This window comes from Zea mays, chromosome 3, assembly GCF_902167145.1.
Source record: "Zea mays cultivar B73 chromosome 3, Zm-B73-REFERENCE-NAM-5.0, whole genome shotgun sequence".
In the NCBI taxonomy this organism is placed as follows: domain Eukaryota; kingdom Viridiplantae; phylum Streptophyta; class Magnoliopsida; order Poales; family Poaceae; genus Zea; species Zea mays.
In genome coordinates, this window is record NC_050098.1 from 199049875 (window position 1) to 199070208 (window position 20334).

A 20334-nucleotide genomic window follows, 5' to 3' on the forward strand; every position below is an offset into this window, starting at 1 on the left:
AAGCATGGTTGTTGCCATGTCCAATAGAGTTCTATTCTTCCTCTCCACTACACCATTTTGTTGTGGCGTGTAGGGAGAGGAGAACTCATGCTTGATGCCCTCCTCCTCAAGGAAGCCTTCAATCTGTGAGTTTTTGAACTCCGTCCCGTTGTCGCTTCTTATTTTCTTGATCCTTAAGCCGAACTCATTTTGAGCCCGTCTCAAGAATCCCTTTAAGGTTTCTTGGGTATGAGATTTTTCCTGCAAAAAGAACACCCAAGTGAAGCGAGAATAGTCATCCACAATAACTAGACAGTACTTACTCCCGCTGATGCTTATGTAAGCTATCGGGCCGAATAGATCCATGTGTAGGAGCTCGAGTGGCTTGTCAGTCGTCATGATGTTCTTATGTGGATGATGAACACCAACTTGCTTTCCTGCCTGACATGCGCTACAAATCATGTCTTTCTCAAAATGAACATTTGTTAGTCCCAAAATGTGTTCTCCCTTTAGAAGTTTGTGAAGATTCTTCATTCCAACATGTGCTAGTCGGCGATGCCAGAGCCAGCCCATGTTAGTCTTAGCAATTAAGCAAGTGTCGAGTTCAGCTCTATCAAAATCTACTAAGTATAGCTGACCCTCTAACACTCCCTTAAATGCTATTGAATCATCACTCCTTCTAAAGACAGTAACATCTACATCTGTGAAAAGACAGTTGTAGCCCATTTTGCATAATTGAGATACGGAAAGCAAATTGTAATCTAAAGAATCTACAAGAAAAACATTGGAAATGGAATGGTCAGGTGATATAGCAATTTTACCCAAACCTTTGACCAAACCTTGATTTCCATCCCCGAATGTGATAGCTCGTTGGGGATCTTGGTTTTTCTCATAGGAGGAGAACATCTTCTTCTCCCCTGTCATGTGGTTTATGCACCCGCTATCGATGATCCAACTTGAGCCCCCGGATGCATAAACCTACAAAACAAGTTTAGTTCTTGATTTTAGGTACCCAAATGGTTTTGGGTCCTTTGACATTAGACACAAGAACTTTGGGTACCCAAACACAAAGCTTTGACCCCTTGTGCTTGCCCCCAACATACTTGGCAACTACCTTGCCGGATTTGTTAGTTAAAACATAAGAGACATCAAAGGTCTTAAATGAGATGTTAGAATCATTTGATGCCTTAGGAGTTTTCTTCTTAGGCAATTTAGCATGGGTTGATTGCCTAGAGCTAGATGTCTCACCCTTATACATAAAAGCATGATTTGGGCCAGAGTGAGACTTCCTAGAGTGAGTTCTCCTAATTTTGCTCTCGGGATAACTGGCAGGGTATAAAATGTAACCCTCGTTATCCTGAGGCATGGGAGCCTTGCCCTTAACAAAATTAGACAATCTTTTAGGAGGGGCATTGAGTTTGACATTGTCTCCCCTTTGGAAGCCAATGCCATCCTTGATGCCAGGGCGTCTCCCTCTATAGAGCATGCTTCTAGCAAATTTAAATTTTTTGTTTTCTAAGTCATGCTCGGCAATTTTAGCATCTAATTTTGTTGTTTAATTAAAGCCATGTGATCATGAATAGCATCAATGTTAATATCTCTACATCTAGTGCAAATAGACACATGCTCAACAGTAGACGTAGAGGGTTTGCAAGATTTTAGTTCAACAATCTTAGCACGTAAAATATAATTTTCACTTCTAATATTGGAAATTGAAGCATTGCAAACATCTAAGTTTTTAGCCTTAGCAATCAAATTTTCATTTTCTACTCTAAGGCTAGCAAGAGAGACATTCAATTCTTCAATCTTAGCAAGTAAACTAACATTATCATTTCTAAGATCGGGAATTGAAACATCACAAACATTTGAATCAACCTTAGTAATTAAATTAGCATTTTCATTTCTAAGGTTGACAATAACATCATGGCATGTGCTTAGCTCACTAGATAATTTTTCACATTTTTCTACTTCTAGAGCGTAAGCATTTTTAACCTTAACATGCTTTTTGTTTTCCTTGATTAGGAAGTCCTCTTGGGTGTCCAAGAGTTCATCCTTCTCATGGATGGCACTAATTAATTCATTTAATTTTTCTTTTTGTTGCATGTTTAGGTTGGCAAAAAGGGTACGCAAATTATCCTCCTCATCACTAGCATTATCATCACTAGAGGACTCATATTTAGTGGAGGATTTAGATTTAACCTTCTTCTTTTTGCCGTCCTTTGCCATGAGGCACTTGTGGCCGACGTTGGGGAAGAGAAGTCCCTTGGTGACGGCGATGCTTGCGGTGTCCTCGTCGGAGGAGGAGTCGGTGGAACTCTCGTCGGAGTCCCACTCCCGGCAAACATGGGCATCGCCGCCCTTCTTCTTGTAGTATCTCTTCTTCTCCCCTTCTTGTCGTCGCCCCTGTCACTATCACTAGATAATGGACATTTTGCAATGAAATGACCGGGCTTACCACACTTGTAGCATACTTTCTTGGAGCGGGGCTTATAGTCCTTCCCCCTCCTTTGTTTGAGGATTTGACGGAAGCTTTTGATGATGAGCGTCATTTCCTCGTTGTCGAGCTTAGAGGCGTCGATGGGTTGTCTACTTGATGTAGACTCCTCCTTCTTCTCCTCTGTTGCCTTGAATGCAACCGGTTGTGCTTCGGACGTGGAGGGGCCATCTAGCTCGTTGATTTTCTTTGAGCCTTTGATCATCAATTCAAAGCTCACAAAATTCCCTATTACCTCCTCGGGAGACATTAGTGTATATCTAGGATTTCCTCGAATTAATTGAACTTGCGTAGGGTTAAGAAAAACGAGGGATCTTAGAATAACCTTAACCATCTCATGGTTGTCCCATTTCTTACTCCCGAGGTTGCGCACTTGGTTCACCAAGGTTTTGAGCCGGTTGTACATTTCTTGTGGCTCCTCCCCTTGGCGAAGCCGAAAGCGACCGAGCTCCCCCTCGATTGTCTCCCGCTTGGTGATCTTGGTCACCTCGTCTCCTTCGTGCGTGGTCTTTAGTATGTCCCAAATCTCCTTTGCGCTTTTCAACCCTTGCACCTTATTATACTCCTCTCGACTTAGAGAGGCGAGGAGTATAGTTGTGGCTTGGGAATTGAACTGTTGGATTTGGGCCACTTCGTCCTCATCATAATCTTCATCCCCTACGGATGGTACCTGTACACCAAACTCAACAACATCTCATATACTTTTGTGGAGTGAGGTTAGGTGAAATCGCATCATATCACTCCACCTAGCATAATCTTCACCATCAAACGTTGGTGGTTTGCCTAATGGGACGGAAAGTAATGGCGTATGTTTAGAAATGCGAGGATAGCGTAGAGGGATCTTACTAAACTTCTTGCGCTCATGGCGCTTAGAAGTTATGGACGGCGTGTCGGAGCCGGAGGTGGATGGCGACGAGGTGTCGTTCTCGTAGTAGACCACTTTCCTCATCTTCTTCTTGTCACCGCTCCGATGCGACTTGTGTGAAGGGGATTCCTTTTCCTTCCCCTTGTTGCGGGACTCTCCCGATGGAGCTTTCCCGTGGCTTGTAGTGGGCTTCTCGCCGGTCACCATCTCCTTCTTGGCGTGATCTCCCGACATCACTTCGAGCGGTTAGGCTCTAATGAAGCACCGGGCTCTGATACCAATTGAAAGTCGCCTAGAGGGGGGTGAATAGGGCGAATCTGAAATTTACAAACTTAATCACAACTACAAGCCGGGTTAGCGTTAGAAATATAAAACGAGTCCGAGAGAGAGAGGGCGCAAAACAAATCGTGAGCGAATAAAGAGTGAGACACGGTGATTTGTTTTACCGAGGTTCGGTTCTTGCAAACCTACTCCCCGTTGAGGTGGTCACAAAGACCGGGTCTCTTTCAACTCTTTCTCTCTCTCAAACGGTCCCTCGGACCGAGTGAGCTTCTCTTCTCAATCAAATGGGAACCAAACTTCCCGCAAGGACCACCACACAATTGGTGTCTCTTGCCTTGATTACAATTGGGATGATCGCAAGAAAGAATGAGAAAAAGAAGCAATCCAAGCGCAAGAGCTCAATTGAACACAACAAATCTCTCTCACTAATCACTAAAGCTTTGTGTGGAATTGGGAGAGGATTTGATCACTTTGGTGTGTCTTGTATTGAATGCTAGCTCTTGTAAGGTGTAGAAGTGGGAAAACTTGGATGACTTGAATGTGGGGGTGGTTGGGGTATTTATAGCCCCAAGCACCAAACTTGACCGTTGGTGGAGGCTGCTGTCGACGGGCGCACCGGACAGTCCGGTGCGCCACCGGACATTGTCCGGTGCGCCAACCACGTCATCTGGCCGTTGGGTTCCGACCGTTGGAGCTCTGACTTGTGGGCCCGCCTGGCTGTCCGGTGGTGCACCGGACAGGCCCTGTAGGCTGTCCGGTGTGCCACCCGCGCGTGCCCTGCTCCTCTGCGCGCGCAGGCGCGCATTTAATGCGTTGCAGTCGACTGTTGCGCGCGAAGTAGCCGTTGCTCCGCTGTCACACCGGACAGTTCGGTGTGCACCGGACACTGTCCGGTGACTCACCGGACAATCCGGTGAATTTTAGCGGAGCGGATTCCCGAAGCTGGCGAGTTCAGAGTCGCTCTCCCTTGGGGCACCAGACACTATCCGGTGGTGCACCGGACAGTCCGGTGAATTATAGCGAAGCGCCTCTGAGAATTCCCGAAGGTGAGAAGTTCAGCTTGGAGTCCCCTGGTGCATCGGACACTATCCGGTGGTGCACCGGACACTGTCCGGTGGCACACCGGACAGTCCGGTGCGCCAGACCAGGGCACACTTCGGTTGTCCCTTGCTCTCTTTGTTCGAACCCATTCTTGGTCTTTTTATTGACTTATTGTGAACCTTTGGCACCTGTAGAACTTATAGACTATAGCAAACTAGTTAGTCAAATTATTTGTGTTGGGCAATTCAACCACCAAAATCAATTAGGAAATAGGTGTAAGCCTAATTCCCTTTCACCTTGATCACCCGAAAATTTTGCGAATTCGGGTATCCTGGTTCCCTGTGGGTATGGATGATGATAAAATCGACTGTCATAAGGTTTACGATATGATTGCCCCCCAGGGACCATGCTTACTCCGAGCTTATCTCGGAACGCCCCGGCTATTTCCTCCCTCACTATATCGATGGTAGCCGGTGCGAGACCACCGGCTCTCTGGTCAAACATAGGTGAGGTTGGCTGGATATTAGCGCGTTGTATTCCCCCCCCCACTGGTTTGAGCTATGTGGTGCATTGCCATTTGCCCTATATGGCTCATAGGATTGATCGTTCCTTTCCGGCCTTCTAGGCGGGGCCGGAAAGCTTTCTTGGGCTCTAGATTTTGTATTTATGGGTTGATGCATTGCATAGTGTGATGAGAAGTGTTGCTGGGACGGGTGAGGATTCAGGTAACAATCCTCCTCAAAAGACTCATGCGCGGACTGTCCGGACATGTACCCGGACCGTCCGTGATTATATGTGGACGGTCCGACTGGGTAGTTTAGATTTTGTGCCATATGTGGTGGCTCGGGTGCATGTTTGGGTAACTCATTAAAAATGGGCCCGGCTGTGGCTGGCCCGGACGGTCCGCGCTCACGTGCAGACGGTCCGGGCATGTGCAGATCGGCTGATTTACTGCCGATTTGTGGTTGCTCAGGGTACGTGTCCATCGGCATCCCATAAAGGGGTTGTGACTGGTCGTGATAACTTATAGCCGATGTATTACGTGTGTTACCTCCTAGTTCAACCTCGTGCGAAGGAAAATTAGCAATGCTAGATTTATCAAATGCACGTACTAGTCTCCTATAATTGTTTTGCATACCCCCTATGATATTTTGCATTTGTTCTCGCTGTTCATCTACATAATTCTTAAGAGATTGTAGCTCGTTTGTATTACTTACATTGGGGATATCTGGTGTGGGTCGGAGCGGAGCCGGATCCGTTGCCCGTTGTCGGACGACTTTATTGTTCCTGTCCACTTTGAAGTTGGCCAGGAACTTCACCCTTGCCTCTTGAATTATCTGCTCCTTATGCTCCTCGAACTGGAGTTGTTCGTCAGCTGGCAAGGTTTCCCAAGTCGGCTCTATAATGTTGCTGGGGGAGACTTCAGAATTATCCCTTGAACCGGCCATTGAGGGTCAATTTGATGGGTCTAGATGTGTTGTCCCAGCGAAGTCGCCAAAAAGTATGTTGACACCTTTTTAGGGCGCCAATCACTCAACACGAACCAGTGGCAGTGCTCTCTGCACAGGGGCGGACGGTCCGCAGCCTGGCGCGAGGCTAGGGTTCCTGCTTGACGGCCGGACGGTCCGCGCGTGCGCAGGGGCGGCGGAAGATCGCCGGCGACGCCTGGATCTTGCTCCCGGGAGGGACCCCGTCGGGGAGGAGAGATCCTAGGTGATGTCTAGGCTCGGCAGGCCGACCTAGACTCCTCTAATCGACGTAGAGTCGAAGAGAAGCGAAGAATTTGGGGATTGGAAGGCTAAACTAGAACTAGACTAAAACTACTCCTAGGAAATAAATGTGAAATAGAAGTGTTATTGATTCGATTGATGATTACAAATCGGCCGTAAACCTCTCTATTTATAGAGGAGGGGGGCTGGAGCCTTTACAAACTAATTTACGAGCTAATTCTGCGGATCTAGCTAACAACCGTAGCACAAAACTCGGAACCCTAATCTGTTCTGCCCACGCGCGGACCGTCCGACCCACAGGCGCGGACCGTCCAGAGCGCTCAATTTGGTGCCCAACACGACCGTTGTGCGCTGGATAGTTGTTGCCCGCTGGTGCACCGGACAGTTAGGTGTCACACCGGACAGTCCGGTGAATTATAGCGGAGCGTGCCTGTGTTTTTCCGAGAGTGGCAGGTTGGACTCTGTACGGTTCTGGTGCACCGGACACTATCCAGTGGCACACCGGACAGTTCGGTGCCCGAGACCACAGCACAATCAAGTCCTTTTTGCTCCTTTTGAATTGGGTCCCTAACTTGTATATTTATTAGTTTGTGTTGAACCTTGTGCACCTGTGGCTGTAATACATAAATTCTAAAGCAATTTAGTTAGTCATATGTTTGTGTTGAACATTCAACCACCGAAATTAATTGTAGAAAAAAGATTAACCTAATTTTCCTTTCAGGAAGTACCAACGACCTAGCTCCACTGCAAGAAAGGACCCTTTATTTGACTAAAACTAAACCAATCCGACAGACCACAAATGAGATCGCAAGGAAGTCAAACATATACAACTGATAAAGCCGACGTCCCTCATAAAAAGAGGATCAAAATAGTATGTCTACAGATATTATCATACAAATATTAAAACATTTATCAATTCATTCTTGCCGCTCTTTGCACAAAAACATCAATTGACATTTGCTGCTAAAAACCAACTTTTCAGACAGTTTTTACTTCAAATACACTTCAAAATTGATAAAACGACCTTAACTAAGGTGAGACCTCAGAAGGCCACAAGGGAGGATGGAACACGAGAGGTGGAGAGGCCGTCCTAACATAGGGTCATTGTACCGTAAAAAATATACTCTCTCCGCTCCAAAATATTATTCATTTTAGGATATTAATAGATTTATACAATTTGATGTATGTGTATTATATATATGTTTAGATTCACTATTATTTATTTGAATGTGGATAATAAACAAGTGGTAGGACGAATAATATATTGGGATATAGGAGTAGTTTTAAGATTGAGACTACCGTTTCTCAGGCTCAGGCGACACTCTAATGAAAGTCTACGTTAATTGCTACTGCTCCTTACCCTTGTATACAGTTTATTTTTTCAGGATTTAGGCATCGGTTGCATTTTTTTCTTTTGGTCACGATGGATACAGGTTTTTTAGGCATCGGTCGTTGAGCCCGTCAGGATATATTAGCCACGATGGATATAGAGTTTTTAGGCACCGTCGTTGAGAAAAAAAATAGGCACAAAAAATAAGGTCCCACCGAGATTTGAACTCGGGTTACTGGATTCAGAGTCCAATGTCCTAACCACTAGACCATGGGACCAATTGTGTTTAGTGATTTACATCACGCCATTACATCCTGTTGTGCTGCACTGAATCCTTCTATTCAGTGCGATCCAAAAGAGTCGATGATGCCATCCAACAACTCTTATCGCAATTTCGGACCCATCATGGTGAGGAAGCTTAGCGGCCTAGCTCCCAATCAAGCATGTGTAGAGTTGCAACAAATAAAAACCATTGGGTATCGCCTACCCAAAGCCATAACCACACAAAAAAAAACATCCACTAAAAAACTTATATATCTGACGAGTATGAAAATTTGCTCAAACCGTGGGTTTCAGAGTACCTAACGGGTATTCTATGACCACTAACAACGACATAAAAAATCGTGTAAATGTCAGTTAATATATTAATAATGTTAGGGTGTAAAAACTCAAACCCTAGGACCCACAGGATAGGAAAGATAACTGCTATATAAAAACCGCTTACAGACTTTTGGCCTCTGCCCCGCCCACAGGGTTCCCGCTGGACGAACCACGAGGCCACGCGATACGGAGAACCAGCAAGGAGGTAGGACGAGTTGGTCAAAATCCACTCGAGTAAATATTGTTGAGAACTACGTTACCACGGATCACCAGATCCTTTCCCTTCCCTCCCGTCAGCAGTAGAGACTGTTGGGACTATGCTTCGTCGCCGAAGGTCATGCAGGAAGAAGCGGCTTTCGGCTGAAACTGTTTGTATGGGATGGCCGAAAGTTCCTTTTCATGAAGCTTCGGTATTACAAACCGACTTAAAGATAGAATGACCTTTTAGTCCATAAGGGTCTGAGTCAATGTTGTAAACTTTTATGAGGGGCATAATTGTAATTCTTCACAGCCTGTGTCCTGTGTCTATAAATAGTGAACAGTATTCCTTTACTGTTCACGGATTCTGGTAATTGCAATCGCATCTTTCGGGAACCAATCTTTGTCAAGGCAGAGGTATAATTGTATTCAATGATTCAATATATTAAGAAAATATAATATAATTCGTTTATGATTTATTTACCTTTTTGTACCCTTTATTTTATGTTATTTTATACAATCTATTAAAATTTAATTATGAAGACCTAACCTTCGTAATTATATTCTCATCAACCTTCGTCCAAGGCTCATTATCCTCAAGGAAATAATGTTTCATGGGCGAAGGACGTTAACATTTAACATTTTTATGTTGCCTTGTTCTTAATTCATAGCATTTGAGAACAAGTCCCCAACATTGGCGCCTACCTCCGGTGAACTCACTTCCACTTTTCTGAGCTGATGGCTTCGTTCAACGATCAAGCTGGAGCTACTTCGGACCCGAAGCTGGTGCTCCCGATTACAGGTGGTTCGTGCTCAGAACCAGCCAATAAAAAGCAGAAGAAAGAGGCGCAGAGAAGGGTACAACATGTTGGAGTGCAAGGACCCTTTATCAAGTCAAGGTGGTCCCACATCCCAATCACCTTCTCCCAGGAGGACCTTCAGCTCAAGGATTTTTCTCATAACGATGCTATGGTTATTTCTTGCGTTATCAAAGGGTTTCTGGTCCACAATGTCTTGGTTGATACAGGCAGTGCAGCTGATATCATATTTGCTAAGGCCTTCAGACAGATGCAAGAGCCAGAAGATAAGATTCATGATGCTACACATCCTCTTTGTGGCTTCGGAGGAAGACAGATTGTAGCACTGGGCAAGATCACCATGTCAGTGACCTTCGGGTTCATCAACAACACTAGAACTGAGCAAGTTGTGTTTGACATTGTTGACATGGAATACCCTTACAATGCAATTATTGGTCGTGGCACCCTCAATGCTTTCGAAGCAATTCTTCATCCTGCTTATCTTTGCATGAAGATACCTTCGGATCAAGGACCCATCGCTATTCATGGAAGTCAGGAAGCTGCCAGAAGGGCCGAAGGAAACTGGACTGACTCAAAAGCAATCCATAACATAGATGGAGCTGAAGCTTGTGAACAGTTCAAATTCAGAAGGGAGAAAGCAGCTTCAGCAGATCAGCCGAAGCCCATGCTCTTATGTGAGGACATAGCAGAGCAGAAGGTGCTGTTGGGCTCTCAATTATCCGAAGAACAGGAGAAAACCTTGATAAGGTTTTTGTTCAACAACAAAGATGTTTTTGCATGGTCAGCCAATGATCTCTGTGGAGTTAATAGGGATGTTATTGAACACTCGCTCAATGTTGACCCATCCTTCAGACCCAGAAAGCAGAGGCTTCGGAAAATGTCTGATGATAAGGCCGAAGGTGCTCGTAATGAAGTCAAAAGACTCCTCAGTGCAGGAGTTATCAGAGAAGTAAAGTACCCAGAATGGCTAGCTAACACTGTTATGGTAAAAAAGGCCAATGGCAAGTGGCGAATGTGTATCGATTTTACAGATCTCAACAAGGCTTGTCCGAAGGACGAATTCCCATTGCCAAGGATAGACTCTTTAGTTGATGCAGCAGCTTCTTCAGAGCTCATGAGTCTGCTAGACTGTTACTCAGGCTACCACCAAATCTGGATGAAGAAGGAAGATGAGCCGAAGACTAGCTTCATAACCCCAAGTGGCACATATTGCTATCTTCGGATGCCTGAGGGGCTCAAAAACGTTGGAGGAAGTTTCAGCAGAATGACTGCGAAGGTTCTCCAGTCCCAGATAGGCAGGAATGTGCTAACTTATGTTGATGACATCATTATAAAAAGCACGAAACAGGAAAATCATATTGCTGATTTGCAGGAGACCTTCGCCAGTTTCAGACAAGCTGGCTTAAAGTTGAATCCAGAAAAATGTGTCTTCGGAGTAAAGAAGGGGAAATTTCTTGGATGCTTGGTTTCAACAAAGGGAATTGAAGCTAATCCAAGTAAAATTGAAGCTATACTTCGAATGGAGCCACCAACTACAAAAAAGGGGGCCCAAAGGTTAACAGGGAGGTTGGCATCTCTTAATAGATTTATATCCAGATCAGCAGAAAGAAATTTACCATTCTTCGAAGTGCTGAAATCAGCCGAAGTCTTTCAATGGGTACTAAGCCAACAAAAAGCCTTCGAGGAACTAAAGCAATATCTGATAGATTTAACAACATTAACTCCACCAACGCCAGGGGCTCCTTTGTTATTATATGTGGCAGCTTCGCACTCAGCGGTAAGTGCAGCACTTGTCCAGGAGAAGCTTGATGGCCAAGTCAAGAAGCAGGTCCCAGTGTATTTTGTATCTGAAGTTCTTAGTATATCAAAGAAAAACTATACAGAATTAGAGAAGGTGTTATATGCTGTTTTGATGGCATCCAGGAAGCTTCGGCATTACTTTCAAGCATACAATATTGTTGTTCCTTCTTCGCAGCCGTTGAAGGATATTATGAGAAATAGAGAAGCTACTGGGCGAATTGGAAAATGGGCTGCAGAGCTCAATGAATTTTGCATTGATTATGTGCATAGATCTTCGATCCAGTCCCAGGCGTTAGCAGACTTCATTGCTGACTGGACGCCAGGGGCTCAGGATGAAGAAACAAATAAAGATACCGAAGTATGGACAGTGTTTTGCGATGGGTCTTGGGGAACCTTCGGGGCAGGAGCAGCTGCTGTGTTGGTCTCGCCATCCAAAGTTAAAACTTGTTATGCGGCAAGACTCGATTTCAGTTGTACCAACAATATTACTGAGTACGAAGCCCTGCTTTTGGGTCTTCGGAAGCTAAAAGCAATGGGAATCAGAAGGGCCATTCTTAAAACTGATTCCCAGGTTGTTTCGGGTCATATCGACAAGAGTTGCAAGGCTAAAGATCCGAAGCTTGAAAAATATCTGGACATGGTTCGAAGAGTCGAAGCTTCCTTCGAAGGATTTTCTGTCAAAAATATCCCTCGAGGACAAAATGAGCATGCTGATTTGCTAGCTAAGTCAGCAGCACAGGGGCTGCCCTTACCTTCGGATGTATTCTTCGAAACAATAAAAGCACCTTCGGTGGAACTTCTTGAAAGAGCAGTCCTCAATATATCTCCTGTTTATAGCGAAGATTGGAGAACTGAGATCATCTCTTACCTTCAGGGTAAATTCCTTTCAGATGACGAAACTTATAACAGGAGGATAGAGGCAAGAGCTCGTCCATATGTCATGATAGAAGGGGAGTTGTACAAGCATGGAGTTTGTGCTCCGTTACTCAAGTGTTTATCTAGAACCGAAGGCATAGAGTTGATGAAAGAAATACATGCAGGCCTGTGTGGATCTCACATTGGATCTAGGCTGTTACTTGGAAAAGTTTTCCGTCAAGGGTTTTATTGGCCGAAGGCAGCTTCGGATGCAGCGGAATTAGTTCAGAAGTGCGAAGGTTGTCAGAAATGTGCAAGAGATCAAAAACAACCTTCGTCCTTAACACAGCTCATACAACCCATCTGGCCATTGCAAAGGTGGGGCCTTGACTTGTTGGGTCCATTACCACCGGCCCAAGGGAACTTAAGATATGTTGTAGTGGCTGTGGAATATTTTTCCAAATGGATTGAGGCAAAGCCTTTAGCCACAATAACTTCGGCCACCATTCAAAAGTTTTTCTGGCAGAATATTGTTTGTCGTTTCGGGGTACCAAAGGCCATCACTGTGGATAATGGCACACAGTTCGACTCCGAAGCTTTCAGAGATTTCTGTGATCAAATTGGTACGAAGATCCATTTTGCATCAGTCAGGCATCCGGAGTCAAATGGGCTCGTTGAAAGTGCGAATGGCATTATAATGACAGGAATAATGAAGTTAATCTTCAATCAACCTAGGGGAAAGTGGCCAGATCAGTTAACCAAAGTGGTGTGGAGCCACAACACAACAACATCAAGGTCTACAGGCTTTACTCCATTCAAGTTATTATTCGGTGACGAAGCAATAACTCCGGAGGAAGCTAAAACTGGATCAATAAGAGTAGTAGCTTCGGCAGAATCAGGTTCTGAAGATGTTTATTCTGTGGAAAAAGATGCTTTAGAAGGGATCAGGCTTCAAGCTGTGGAGAATATCAATAAATATCAAGCCGAAACAATCAAATGGCGAGATAGAAAGGTTCGGCTAAAGAATATTGAGCCAGGACATTTGGTGCTTCGGAGAGTGGCCAACCCAGACACAGTGGGCAAGTTGCAATTGAAATGGGAGGGACCTTTCTTAGTAGCATCTTCGACAAGACCCGGTTCATACAGATTGAAGGATATGGACGGCAACGACATTCCTAGATCTTGGAATGCGGATGAGCTTCGGCGATATTATGTGTAACTTGATGTAATTTTTTATGTTTTTTCTTTTTTATGGCACCCTTTTCCTTTCTAAAGGGGGAGAAAGGTTTTTAATGGGGCCATCATATGTAATTTCCTTTTTTAGTTCTATAAGAGCAAAATCCCCCAAGGAATGTAAATGTAAAAGCTGAGAACGCACCATCGAGTGCCGAAAAGTAAAAGGCGAAGAAGCTCCAAAGTCGTTCCTAAGGGAATGCAGAGCTTACAGCGAAAAGTCAACGCTGATTCCGCCAAAAGTAAAAGGCGAAGAAGCTCCAAAGTCGTTCCTAAGGGAATGCAGAGCTTACAGCGAAAAGTCAGCGCTGATTCCGCCGAAAGTAAAAGGCGAAGAAGCTCCAAAGTCGTTCCTAAGGGAATGCAGAGCTGATGTGTGATTGTTTCTAAGGAAATAATGGCTGAGAGTATGGCTTCGGATATGTGTTTGGACATTCATTTGCACATCACATTACATCATAGCATTTGCATTCATAAACATTCATTCAGGCATATATAGGATAATCATCATCATGGCATAAGTGGTTGCTTCGGCATAAGAGAAGAGCTTCTTCGCGTACAAAAAGGAGAGCTTCGGAAGAAAGGGAAATGTTGTTTTCTATGCTTCGCAGTGTACGAAAAGAAGGGAAGGTGTTTTTTCGCCTTCGGCTCAAAAAAGGTAATTTCGTCCACAACAAAGCACTTCACATACATTAATGGAAGGGTAAGAGCATAATACAAGGTATGAACAGAACTCATTAAAGACAAGTTTAGTTACATTTACAAAAGCTATCTCAAAAGTTTCCTGAGTCTGTCTACAGTCTACTCCTATTTAATCTTCGAGGGATTTTAGCTTCGGCGTCATTCTTTTTAATCATCGACTTCGGCTTCGTCATCCTACATGAATTAAGTTGTTGTAAGTCAAAATCGAGCTTGAAGGAAGAGGTAAGCACAAGGTATGATTTCTTACTGGTTCAAGATGACTCCAAGCTTCGTCTCCAGCCTTTTCTCGCCCGCCTTTTGTCCATATCATTTTTACAAATCTATTGGAAATACTTCGGGCGAGATCAGGAATGTCATCTAGGATTGATGGTGATAAAGTGAAATTGGGCCTATTGACAATCTTTCCATGATCACAGCCAGCTTTTAGGAAAGCTGTAGCAGTGCCCCGAGAAGCTACCCAGGCACAGAAGTCACCGTGCCTAGCTATAACTTCGTCGAGCTCGTCAATTTCACCCTCAATATGTTCGAAGGTCTTCGGTAAATCTTCAGCTGAGGGGGTGAATTTCTCACTGCTGGCTCCAACTGAGTGGAAAATTTTTCTTAGTCGTTGAATACATTTGTTGCTAAATTCCAAACATTTTTCTTGAAGGCCCGCCAATAGTTTTTTCAAATCTGAATTTTGTTGAGCTTCGGCTTCAAGTTTTGCATTAAGTTCTTGCTTTTCTTGTTCAAACTGCTCAGATTGGCAGAGAAGCTTCGGGTTCAGTTCTGTTATTTTAGCTTCGGCTTCCGCCAATAAACCTTCAGTTGCTTGGAGCTCAAAGTTCTTCTTCTCAATAGCAGCTGATTGCTCCTTTATTTTGCTTTCTAAATTTTCAATTATAACTTCGTGTTTCTTGTCTTCAAAATCTTGCTGCATTTTCAAGGCTTTGCTCAACAGCATACTCTGCACGAAAACAACCTTCGTTAGACATGTTTTCATTATTAAAAACAATAAAAGTTAAGGGAAAAGTAGTTCACCTTGAAATTGGAATAAAATAAACTACCAACGATATTTTGTCGTCGGTAGCGGCTAATGTCCGTTTCTAGCTTCGGAAAACCGATACTCTTTGACAGAGTACCGATGACTTTGGCTCCAGTTTGATCTCGGATACAATCTAATTTTTCATCATCAATACCTCCGAAGAGGAGTGCTCCTGGTTTGTACCCGCAAGATTTGGCATACTCTTTAAGCTCTTCTATTTCGGGTTTTGACAATTTTCCTCCAACTAAATTTTGAAACATGAAGGCCTCGTCCTCTGAAGCTTCGTCAACAATTTCCTTTTCTTTCCCCGGCACTGCGGCCATAGCCTCTTCGGCGGCAGTGGCAGCTTCTTCTGTGGCCATGTCTAGCAGGATTTTGTCGATGTGTTCGATTGTGCTTTCCAGGTTCAAATCTTCAATTGAGGCAGCTTCGGCAGCCGCGACCTCCGAAGGTGTGATTTCAATATTTGTTTTCTCCTCAGCCGCTGGTGTCTTCTGAGTTGAAGCTCTTGGTGGTGTCTTGTCAATGACCTCTGTCACAGTGATGATTCTTTGTCTCTTTGCTTTAGTCGTTTTCTTCGTTTTTTCAGGCTCCTTTTCCTTCTGAAAAAACTTTGTCAGTTGAGGCCCCAATGGACTTAGCTTCGCAGGCAGGGATTCAGTCATTACCTTCAAAATTTCCTCCACGTCAGGGGCAGAGGGTGATGCGGGGGTTTCTTCTTCGTCGGATATTTTTTGCTTCGGAGAAGACGCTTTCCTCTTCTTCGGAATTTTCTTCTTTGATGGTTCTTTCTCATCTTCATTTAAGGCTTCAGTTATCCTTTTCCTTTTCGGGCCCACGACACCTTTATTCAGATTTTCATAGTCAGGGTATTCAAAACCCAAGGCGTCTAGCACTCGATTCAGTCTTCGCTTCGGACGGGTGCCGAAGGCCGCGGTCATCAATTGATCTTCTTTTTTGGAGTAGTTGCCAAGTATTTCATTGCACATTACTTCAATTGTATCCAACCACTCTTGGCAAGGTGTTTTAAAGTATTTCTTAAACTTGAAATAGTAAGGTAAACGCACAAGTTCACCTTCTTTTTTCTCCCCCTTTAGCTTCGACATTTCCCATTCTTTTAAACTAGGAAAAACCTTGAAAGCCAAAAACTCCTGAACCAGGTCTCTTGTACTGATATGCTCTGCAATAATTCTGAATTCATTCAACGCTTGTTGTGTTGGACCTTCTGGTGTCATGTTGCAACGAGGTCGGGTTTCTCCGAAGATTAGTTCGAGTGGACTTTGCACAAGCTTCTCCTTGTCGTCATCAACCTTGACATAGAACCACTCCGACTTCCAGCCTGCTGCCCATTTGCTTCGGTAGCTGATTACAGGAAACTTTGTGGTTTTCCGATAAGCAAAATTATAGCAACCAAAATTGTCATGCAATCCATCTTTTCTAGCCTTTGTCTGATAGTGCAGTTCGTGAACTCGACAAAAGCTGTCCGCAAACGGCTCCACCGCTTGGCTTCGGAGGGCCCAGATATAAACACTAAGCCTAACAATAGCGTTAGGAGTCAACTGATGAAAATAGATACCAAACCTCTTCAGTACCTCTGCAATAATCCCATGTAGCGGGAATCTTAATCCAGCCTTTAGAAAGCTCTTGAAAATGACAATTTCATCCTTCTCCGGCTTTGGGGTAGTCTCTTCTCCCCCGAAGCGTAATAGCTTCTTCTGGTTTTCATTGAAAAAGCCCGACTTTACCATCTTGGAGAGATCAGCCTTCGAAACAGTAGACTTTCCGAAGTCCAAGTGGCTGGGCTTGCTTGGCATGGCAATACGATAATCGTCTTCGGGATCAGTTTCCTCAATATCTTCTTCTTCTGCTTCGGCAATTGCTTGTTCTGCTTGTTCTGCATCATCACTGGGGATCTTTTCCGAAGTTACCAGTCCGGATCTTTGCATCGCTTCGGAGATGGGAACAGTCTCCGAACCTTCAGCTTCGCCCCCCTCACGCTCAACCCTAGCGGTAGAACGCACTCTGGCCATTTAATTCTGAATTTGTGGAAATTAAATACTTTTTTCTTCCGAAGTTTTTTCTGCGAAGCAGGCTTCAAGTTGGAGCTTTGTTCGATTCCGAGAGTCAAGCTTCGGCGATGGTTAAAAATTTTGGCAGCAAAACAGTGCAAATAGCAATGAATGCTGTGGTAACTTCACACCTACTCGTATGTTTATATAGTACTGCAGGTAAGAAGGCGAAGCGCCAGGATTTTTACACCAGGCGGACACCCGCTTGCACTTGCTGCGTGGTGGACCACAGAGACAAACAGTAACTCTGCAAGGTGGGACCGCTACGCGCTGGGAAACTGAATCGTTTCTCGACAACGAGCTCAGGGAAGGTGTTTTTTGGACCTTCGGCTCCCCGAAGCTTAAGAGACTTTTTTCACGGATCAAGCTCGTTACGAAAAACGATCTAGCACCGCGAAAGGGGCTACTGTTGGGACTATGCTTCGTCGCCGAAGGTCTTGTAGGAAGAAGCGGCTTTCGGCTGAAACTGTTTGTATGGGATGGCCGAAAGTTCCTTTTCATGAAGCTTCGGTATTACAAACCGACTTAAAGATAGAATGACCTTTTAGTCCATAAGGGTCTGAGTCAATGTTGTAAACTTTTATGAGGGGCATAATTGTAATTCTTCACAGGCTGTGTCCTGTGTCTATAAATAGTGAACAGTATTCCTTTACTGTTCACGGATTCTGGTAATTGCAATCGCATCTTTCGGGAACCAATCTTTGTCAAGGCAGAGGTATAATTGTATTCAATGATTCAATATATTAAGAAAATATAATATAATTCGTTTATGATTTATTTACCTTTTTGTACCCTTTATTTTATGTTATTTTATACAATCTATTAAAATTTAATTACGAAGGCCTAACCTTCGTAATTATATTCTCATCAACCTTCGTCCAAGGCTCATTATCCTCAAGGGAATAATGTTTCATGGGCGAAGGACGTTAACATTTAACATTTTTATGTTGCCTTGTTCTTAATTCATAGCATTTGAGAACAAGTCCCCAACAGAGACGCAAGAAGATGTAGAGAACCCGTCTCCCTTCCCATAAGCACGACAGAGGAAACACACGAGACACTGGATATAGGGTTGGGCCTCTGGCCTCTTTCTGATCTCTGTATTATGAGGGGGTGTACAGGTTCCTTATATAGAGATGTGAGACCCCTCAGGGGCAAAGCAGGTATTTGCCCACATAACCCTAACTAGGGTTACTTAACACTCCCCCTTGGGCGAATACCGCGACCAACACATGCCTTGTTAAAACTCCGAAAAACCCAGTGGGAAAAATATGGAGAAAGAGTGCATGGTGATACAAATTGCATTTGCACTTTGTTGCCTCGTTAAAACCCTCATGTGAGAAACTTCAAGAAAACTCACCAAGGGAAAAAGAGTACAACAGCTGTCATCGGAACAGATTTCGATCCTCTCGGATCTAGATTCTATCGAATCTTCTACAAGGGCTAACTTTAGAAATGTGCTCCCCCTGATCCTTGCAAAATCGTATCAATAAGGCAAAACATCTTCTTCTGGAAGTATATGCACATAAAGATTTAGCAAACAGTTTCAGAGACTTTACCTTTACTCACTTCTAGGATATACGAGGTAAGTGCACGTATCAATATAAATAAAACACTTTGATTGATGGTGTTCGATCGACGGTATATATTATTGATAGAAAGTTCCATAAAGGTTCACATATTGATCATCAAGCTCACGCCTTCAGGGCATAGAATATGACATTTATTGTCTCACGATTGTGATCAATATAAGCATTCGCTCCCCCTGACGATGACATCTGTCATAGTCGTTATCCCTCATAACTCAAGCATATTCTTCAAGATATATGTCTCATTGTTCATCTGGAATAACGAGAATGGATGAGGTTGGGATGCTATCATTTTCTATCTTACACCACAATTTATACATAGTTGTTGTTGGGGACTTGTTCTCAAATGCTATGAATTAAGAACAAGGCAACATAAAATGTTAAATGTTAATGCCCTTCGTCCAACGAAGCATTATTCCCTTAAGGATTAATGAGCCATGGATGAAGGTTAAAGACGATATGATTACGAAGGTTAATCTTTGTAATTGAATCCTAATAGATTGAATAAAGTAATATAAGATACGAAGCGTCAAAGGTGAATAAATTATAAACGAACAACATTACTTTTTATATTATATCGATTTAACGCATTTAAGCATTGGATACAATTATACCTTTGCCTTGGCAAAAGATTGATTCCCGAATGGTGTGATCGCTATTGCCGGAATTCGTGAACAGTAAAGGAATACTGTTCACTATTTATAGACACGGGACACAGCCTGTGAGGAATTACAATTATGCCCCTCATAAGGGATTACAACAGCGACTCAAACATTTATGGACTAAAAGGTCATTCTATTTTTATGTCGGTTTGTAACTCCGAAGCTTCATGAAGAGGAACCTTCGGTCATCACATGCGGACAGCTTCAGCCGAAGCTGTTTCTTCCTACAAGACCTTCGGCGACAAAGCTTAGTCCCAACAGTAGCCCCTTCGCGGTGCTAGATCGTTTTTCGTAACGAGCTTGATCCATGAAAAAAGTATCTTAGGCTTCGGGAAGCCGAAGGTCCGAAAAACACCTTCCCTGAGCTCGTTGTCGAGAAACGATTCAGTTTCCGAGCGCGTAGCGGTCCCACCTTGCAGAGTTACTATTTGGTCTCTGCGGTCCACCGCGCAGCGGGTGTAAGCAGCTGTTCGCCTGGTGTAAAAATCCTGGCGATTCACCTTCTTACCTGCATCACTATATAAACAGACAGGTAGGTGTGAAGTTACCACAGCATTCATTGCTATTTTGCACTGTTTTGCTGCCAAAATATTTAACCATAGCCGAAGCTTGACTCTCGAAATCAAACGAAGCTCCAGCTCGAAGCCTACTTCGTCAGAAGAAAAACGCTTCGGAAGAAAAGTATTTAGTTCCCAAAAAAATCCAGAATTAAATGGCTAGAGTGCGTTCTACCGCTAGGGTTGAGCGTGAGGGAGGCGAAGCTGAAGGATCGGAGACTGTTTCCATCTCCGAAGCGATGCAACGATCCGGACTGGTAATCTCGGAAGAAATCCCCACTGTTGAAACAGAACAGGTAACTGCCGAAGCGGAAGAAGGAGACATTGAGGAAACTGATTCCGAAGATGATTATCATATTGCCATGCCAAGTAAGCCCAGCCACTTGGACTTCGGAAAGTCGACTGTCTCTAAGGCTGATCTCTCCAAGATGGTGAAGTCGGGTTATTTCAATGAGAGTCAGAAGAAACTACTTCACTTCGGGGGGGAAGAAACTACCCCGAAGCCG

General features: G+C 44.0%; 1 non-coding gene across 1 annotated transcript; it reads right to left on the reverse strand.

The window, feature by feature from the left end:
* Positions 1–7927: 7927 nt before the first annotated feature.
* Positions 7928–7999, reverse strand: TRNAQ-CUG (transfer RNA glutamine (anticodon CUG)). The gene has a single exon. It is a non-coding gene; the product is annotated as a tRNA-Gln (tRNA).
* Between the last annotated feature and the right edge of the window lie 12335 nt (positions 8000–20334).